This window comes from Canis aureus, chromosome 7, assembly GCF_053574225.1.
Source record: "Canis aureus isolate CA01 chromosome 7, VMU_Caureus_v.1.0, whole genome shotgun sequence".
Lineage (NCBI taxonomy): Eukaryota > Metazoa > Chordata > Mammalia > Carnivora > Canidae > Canis > Canis aureus.
This window is the reverse complement of record NC_135617.1, coordinates 30,344,791-30,352,943: the sequence shown is the minus strand read 5'-3', so window position 1 is coordinate 30,352,943 and position 8,153 is coordinate 30,344,791. Positions and strand designations below refer to the sequence as shown.

At 38.0% G+C, this 8,153-nt stretch overlaps 1 long non-coding RNA gene across 1 annotated transcript; it reads left to right on the top strand.

The window, feature by feature from the left end:
• Positions 1 to 1,540: 1,540 nt before the first annotated feature.
• LOC144317208 (uncharacterized) lies at positions 1,541 to 8,153 on the top strand. The gene is made up of 2 exons (XR_013383150.1): positions 1,541 to 1,679; positions 8,005 to 8,153. It is a non-coding gene; the product is annotated as an uncharacterized LOC144317208 (long non-coding RNA).

Sequence of the window (8,153 nt, the reverse complement as noted above, 5' to 3'; positions counted from 1 at the left end):
AAAGGGGGTGCTTACAAAATCTTTGGAAGGGCTAAAGGAAAAGTCAGAAGACCCTACCAGACTCTTCCTTTTAAAATCATGCAACTATACCTGCAATCTAGAGCAAAAAAAAAAAAAAAACCCTACTGCTGCTAGCAGTACACACATCTACAGGAACTTCCTTGGCAGCACAGTGACATCAGAAAGGCCTCTCTACCATGTCTCATGCAAGTGCCTCCTACTGGCAAAACCCATAATGCAGCCAGACCCCTACCTACAAGAGATTCTGGGAAGTGGAGTTTTTTGTTTTCCAATTCCTGGAATACAGGGGGAAATGCAGAAAGACAGGAAGAGATGTCCAGTGCCAATCAACAATATTCAACACCCAGATGCCTAGGTAGCTCAGAGGTTGAACGTCTGCCTTGGGCTCAGGGCATAATCCCGGGCCAGGGATCAAATCCCACATTGGTCTCCCTGCAAGGAGTCCACTTCTCCCTCTATGTCTCTGCCTCTCTCTGTGTGTCTCTCATGAATAAACAAAATCTTTAAAAAAAAAGTAATATTCAACACTAATTTTCCTTTTCTCAATATCTTCTGTGTGGCTACCATCTTTCACTCCCTCTTTAAATCCAACTCTGTCTTCTTGACATACTGAAGTAACCCCTCTGGTCTCTTCCCTACTCCAGGGATAACAGTGCATTGTAAGATGCAAACTTTGACCACCTTCTTCCTCTCTTTCTGAGTCAGCACCCTACTAATTGCCAGGCCCACTCCATCCCTGGAATTGAATGAAGCATCACCCTGAAGGACATGAGACCTGTTCTTCTGTACAGCCACTTAGGAGCCACATAAGGCAACCGGAAATGTAGAAGAGGTAGTTCCCCAAGGAGTGAAACTTGACTAGTAGGAAAAGGGAGACAGTTCTGGAGAAACCAAGCGATAAATTTCTCTTCCTTTCTCCCTCCTGTGTACTACTCAAAAGTATAGTGCTTCCTTGTAAACCTTCTAGAGAATTCTCCCGTTCATTGAACATGCCTGCTGATTCACCTTTTGTGTTGCTTTGTGGCACCCTGTGATGCCAACATGGTGGTCAACATGGTGACATGCTGTGTTTCAATGAATTACACTTGTTCATTACCTCAACATCCTGTGATCATATCTGGCAAATAAACCATTAGGATTATAATCACCACTTCAGACTCTGCTTTCTAGAGGGCCTAGGTTAAATGACATAGATTTGGCACTATTAACATCTGCAAAGCAGGGGTTCTGGGCAGAGTTGTGCTTCAGAAACACTTCATAAAAATTATATATGTTCTTGCCTCACTTGAGGCTGACTAAATAAAAATTGCTAGGAATGGGACTAGGTATGCATGTGTTTCCTTAAGAATCATTTTAGAAGTCCATCGATTAGTATTAGCACAGAACTAGGATTAGGTCCATAAATCTGATCTCCCCTCAACCCCTGCCACCCCCATAATGAGCCTGAAGTATTTTTACCAAGTGACAAAGATTCTTGATATTGTATATTGAGAAAGGCTTATGACATCATAAAGCAGAAGTCCCAAACTAGGAGAAAGATGTGAAGGAACATGCTTGGGGTGGCATAACTAAACAGGTGTGATAAGCCTACAGAGCACAAGAAGACTAATGAACATTTCAGTAATTACAGAAATTTGATATTCAGAGTTTTGTAAGAGGTTAGCATGTCTCATTATACTCTTTACCTTTTCTCTCAGACATTCTTTAAAAAAAAAAAAAAGATTAAAAAGCAGCCAGCTGGTAGCATGCATTGTCAGTAAGAAGTGATGTAAGCCACGCTAATTGATCACTTTTTAAAGATTAAGTGGCCTATTCTCTGTAATAGGACATACAGAAAACAGCTTTGACAGGACTGAAATAGTTTACTGAGTTCTGACTGTCAACTGAAAATTTAAATCATGCTTATTTTTCGTAAGGTAATCCACTCACAATAAGCAATTTACATGATCTCATCCTATAAGAAAAGCTCTGATGCTCTTCCTGAACCTTCTACCTGCTGTGTTGCTATGATGCACCTGCATTTTGGATAGATATTGAAAGGAGAGGGTTGTAGAAGGGCCTGGAGACCAATTTGCCTTGTATGTGTCTCAGGCAGAAATAGACTCTCCCTCTGTGTAATCACTGAATGAGTTCTAAAAGCCTTTATGTCTTACATACAAGCTCCATCTCTCTCAGTCTCATTTTCTTAGCTAAATATGAGATAATCATAATACCCTTTTCACCTAATTGTGATGATTAAATGGAAAATATAATTACTTTATCAAATCGAACATGTACTACTGATATTACACAGTATAAGGAAGGCCTGCTATAGGGAACTATTCACTGTCACAGTATTGTAGCTGGACTGCCATTGCTTATCCTTCCCTCCTGCTCTTAAGTATAGAGGATTGAGAGAAACAGTTGCACTGACAATTCATAGCGAAGGGTGAGAAGTGGAGAGTTTAGGAAGATTACAAGAATAAAACAAAAAACGTGAAGTTCAAGATTTACCTTGAATCTTCCCTCTTCTCCTTTCTAGTTGGATAGCTAGGACTTCATCCATCCTAGATTCCATTTCCTACTCGGTAAAGTGGGGAAAATAATAGTTATCATTATGGTGTTTGGTGATTAAGGAGGATGATGTATGAAAAGTATCAAGCATCCTGACCCAAAGTAAGAACTCAACAATATCTTGTCCCTTCTTCTAGATGGCCTGAAAAGATCACACAGTGTGTGTGTGTGTGTGTGGGGCGGGAGGGGGGGTGGCGGGGAATGAGGACTTCTTATATGAACACACTCTGGTCCTTTTTCAGAAATGAGCAAAAGCTATTTGTTTCTATGCTTCTATTTTATACATTTCTTCAAAGGGCTCCTAAAACTATAAGCTCTATCAGAAGCCTCCAAACTACCTTTTTATAATGAGAGATTTTTATGAATTGCTCAGTACTTTTTATGAAATTAATCATACTGTTTCTTTTCTTGATCAACCTCCTTCCCAACCTCCTTTTTCATGAGAATAACCATGGATTAAAGTAGGTTGGTACTTAGGACAGGATCCAGAAAATTCAAGTCAGTTTTAATGTTTACAAGTGGCAATAATTAAAGTTTGAAATTAACTTTTAAATGATTTTTTGAAGTCTGAGATCCTTATTACACCAGATATCTAACTTGTTCAGTATTTATAAAATGATACCTATGATCAGAAGGCTTATTGTGACCATCTGCAACAATGGAGCAGCGCTCTGAAATTGGGACAGTCCTGAAAAATTAACAAATGATCACAGCAGGTATCATGCCCCAGGGCAAGACTGTTTGTTCTGTGAGGCTTGACCAGCTAAGGATGCCAGTAGAAATGCTGATTGTCTGTTTTTAGAAAAGGCTGGTGAACAGACTGCCTTTAATACCTTTGCCATCTTCAAATAGCAAATTTCCCACCTAATGGCTCCCTACCCTTACTTAAAATATCATATGGACCTCAGTATTTGTGCCCACGGTCCTGAAAACTACTCTCAGGGATTCCCTAGCTCGGAAATGTAGCAGATGATGAAAAAAAGTGCAGTCATTACCTAGAACAACTGTAGTCCTCAATTTACAATGTGGCTAGGTTTGGTTTGGAACAGAGAGAACAGACACTTGGCGCTAGAAGATGACCTTCCTGTTTCTCTTGTCCCTGAGGGTCTGTGCCACGAAAATGCCATTGGCACCAGCTGGCCTATTGTTCTCAACTGCCTCAAACTCAACAACCATGCAGAGGTTTGAACACTTCTGCCCTAAGCATCCCCATGAAACCATGGCTCTCCTATTGTTTAGTACTCCCAATTTACTTCAAGATGTGAATTTCTCCACCTGGATACTCATCTGGCTTTTTCAAGAAGCAGGCAAACTTTGAGATCCTATTCTTATTTTCACAGTGTTCCTACTTACTCTTCACTCTTTCTACAACTTCTTTAACCTTCTCCCAATTAGATATTTTGCCTAATCTCTCATCTTGAACCAAAAGTGACTCATTAATTCAATCACCAACGTTAAAAAGTGCTTCCTATATAGCACTATTTCAGATAAAAGAACACAGTAGTAGACAAAGTCTTTGCCTTCATGGAATTTCTTTCTATTGTGAGACTATAAATAAATTATAAATAATAATTAGTTTATTTATTTTTTATTTTTTTAAAGGACAATCCTTGTCTTTTTTTTTTTTTAAGATTTATTTATTTATTCATTCAGAGAGAGCGAGAGAGGCAGAGACACAGGCAGAGGGAGAAGCAGGCTCCATGCAGGAAGCCCCATGTGGGACTCGATCCCGGGTCTCCAGGATCACACCCCGGGCTGCAGGCGGCGCCAAACCGCTGCACCACCGGGGCTGCCCCAATAATTAGTTTATAATACAGTTTCAGATAATGACAAGTGTAATGGTAATATACATCCAAAATTAGTTTAAAGGCTCTAGAGAATAACTTGGTAAAAATGTTGAGAGGAAATTCTATTTTTAAGTAGAGGATCAGGGAAAACCTGAGGTAGTAACATTTCAACAACCACAACAACAACAAAGTAGGGGAGCAAGAGAAACAAAAGTCTGGAGGAAGAGATTTCCAAGGAGATGGAACAATCAGCAGATGCTCTAAAGTGGAAATGAGCTTGGCCACTCATACTTTGGCAAATTTCTTAATTTCACTGCTGCTTTGTGTTTTGTTTGTTTGTTCATATCCCTGTGTCGCTTTTCAATTAAATCTGCCCGTGAAAAGAAGCCAGTTTTGTATAACTCCTTGTAAATCTTCAGTATCAAGCCAAAGGCATGAGAAAGTATTTATTAAATGTTTTGATGGTAGCAAAAGCTACAGATTTCTCCTAACCCATGCAGTCCAAGGGAGCGCATTAACAATCAGTGACCCTTATAAATGCTCTTTAAATAAGATCTCTACCCTGGCTAAATAAGTACTCAGAGTGACAACACAACTGGTTTTACACAAATGCAAAAAGGGTAAGGGTATGGGGTGCAAGGTGCATTTAGTGCATTTCAAGCTTTGGAGAAAGGGACTGTCACCGCTCTGGAAAAAGCCGGAAAAACTAAATTGCAAATAACTTCAAGATGACAGTTAACCAGAAGTGGTTACATAAGAAACATTCAAGGGAATTTTAATGTGCTGCAGCAAACAGGATTATAGGGCAATAAAATTTCAAGGTACATTCTAGTTAAGTCCTAAAGATTTTTGCAGTATTTTTGAAAAGAGAATGCAAGGGACCAGAACTTCAAGGAGAATTTGTGCTTCCCTCAGCAGAAACTGCAAAACACCTACACTTACCCTTTGCTGCAAAACAAGCAAATAGCCAGTGCTGTCTATACAGGGACTACCTATGGGGAGTTCAGCTTCTGATACCTCATGAGAAGGCACTTTTCAAGGACTATTACCTTCATCTAGACTTTTCACTAGTCCACAGGGCTCCTTATGGTGACCCATGCGGAGCTAAACCTTGTGAGTAATTAACGTCAGGGTAGCTGAAAAATTAATTTTCAGCAAGTAAGTTCTACTTGCGAGTGGAATCTAGATTTCTAAAGGGCAATACACCAGATCTTTCACTTCCTTTTGGGTCTCAGAATCCAGTACAAGGCTAAACACACAAAGTGTATTCGGCAAATACTTAATGAATGAGCCATGTCTTAAAGGGTTTGCTGCTATGGGTACTCTGAGAATGCAGTGTACAACAGTACCAAAAGTTAGATATTAAGTTACAAAGTGTCCTTGACTCAAACTGTAGTAGAAAACTTATTCAGCCTGATTTTTAAATCCTATATAGATGATAGGGTTGCCTGATAAAATATAGGACTCCCACTTAAATTTGAACTTCAGATAAGCATGGGTTTTAGTATAAGTATGTCCAAAATACTGCATGGAATACACTTAAAAATTTTACTGTTTACCTGAATTTCAAATTTAACTACGCATCCTATATTTTTATTTACAAAATCTGACAACTGTATTTTCAGCTGTTAGGCCTCGAACCTGGTTGAATTTGTTTCTCTTCTTTTCTCTGATGATTGAACTTTAAAATGCAGATATTTTAATAGCTTTTAATTATTCCCTTTTAAATTGAAAAGCATATGAACTATGTTCTTCTTGACCTTACTTAAAGAGATACGGAAGAAGAAACTCCAGAGAATATGCAATTTGGGATTAATGCATAGAATGGCATTATCCACGGTGCCTAGTATAGTTTGCTTTGTTGAATTTTGCTAAAAGAAGAAGAAAAAATAAATAAAAGAATAGGGTTTCAGCCGTTTTCTAATGACATGGCCAGATGATGCCACAAAATCTTGGCATTACTGATAAGTACACACTGTGCTGGAAAATCAATAGTTTCAGAAGGGGATCCTGAAGGGAACTTTCCATTATGGAGGTTAGAAGTAACTTAGCCCCATACTCATAAATTCCTATTCAGGGTGCTCCATGTCCCTAAGCAAGAAAGCACAGGCCTTGTCCTAATATCATAAACTACTAAGCTGGAATTATTAATGTTTTTAATTACTAAAGGTATCTACTTTTAAAAACTGTACTTTTAACTATTTCTAATGCCAATGATTGAGTTGAGAAAGTAAATTAAAAACAAACAAACAAACAAACAAAAACAGGTGTCCCTGTAGTTGAAGAAAACCTCTTAGGCTGAAAGAGAAGCTTAGGTAAGCAGATAAACTTTGAAAGTGGTTATTTACATTGAATAATAATTCATTTCAACACTCCCCTAAATATTAGCCTCCCCTAACATTTAACAAAATTTATCATTTACTCCATTGCAAAGAGTGGCTAAACAATTTTCCAGGGTCTTCTATATTTTTGAATTGTGAAAGTTTAGCCCCTTGTTCATTTAGAACTCCATGTTTATTAATATCTACACAATGGTTTGTAGTTATATTTATTATTCCTCTTCCTTAAAACTCTAGGGTAATATGGATTTCTCCTACTATTCTATAGGAAAACACAGCCTGAACTAAGCTCTCTTGAACTTCTTCCTTTTCTCTAAAACTTGTAGGTAAAGCTTCTCTCAAACTCTAAAGTAAAACACATAATTTTATTTTCACCCCTTCACATACTCTCCTAACACTCTTAAGTGCAGAAGACATTAAAAAAATAAAATTCACTATTCACAACTGTTATTTCCAAATGAAGTCACTTCCCTAGAAATAGCAAGGAAGGGTCCATTCCATCCTCATTTTTAAATAAACTTTTGAAAACAGTTTTAGATTCACAGATTATCTGTGAAGATAGTATGGAGAGTTCCCCATATCCAACATCCACTTTCCCATTGTTAATGTCCCATGATACATTTGTCATAATAAGCTGATATCGAAACACTATTATTTCAATGTTTTATTAAAATTTCCTTAGGTTTTACCTAATGTCCTTCTCTTTTCCAGGATCCCCTCCAGAATACCACATTACATTTAGTTGCCATGTCTCCTTAGTCTCCTCCTGGCTGTGGGAGTTTTCAGTTTTTGTGTTGACGATTTAAGAAGTACTAGTCTGATATTTCATGGACTATCTCTCAATTTCTATTTGTCTGATGCTTTTCTCATGATTAGACAGAGGTTATGGGTTTTGGGTCCGATAAAGTGCCATTTTCACCACATAGCAAAGCACAGTTACTTTTTTCATCTTTTTCCATACTGTTCACTTTGAAAGGAAGTCACTATGCACAGCCCTCACTTAAGAGATAGGGATTTAAGCTCCATCTCCTTGAGGGGGCAGTATCTACATAGATTATTTGGAATTCTGCACAGGATATTTGTTTCTTTGCTCCATTTATCCATTCAATCATCTATTTCTGTGTGAACTCATGGATATTTTATACTTTGGATTATAATCCAATACTACTTATTTATTTTGTTGCTCAAATTGTTCCAGCTTTGGCCACTGAAACTCTTTCAGTTGGCTCTTGTGCTGTTTTGACATACCCTGCATCATTGTGGTTTTTAATTTTTTTTTCTTTTTCTTTTTCTTTTTTTTTTAGCACATCATTGCTTTCTGGAACTACGAGATGAATTCTCCAGCTTCCTTCAGTATCTTCTTTGCTCCAGCCCCAGATTTGTCCAAGAAGACTTGGTTCTTTTTTTGAAGCAAGGCATTAAAAGGCAAAAACTGGGCCTTGATAAGTGAAAA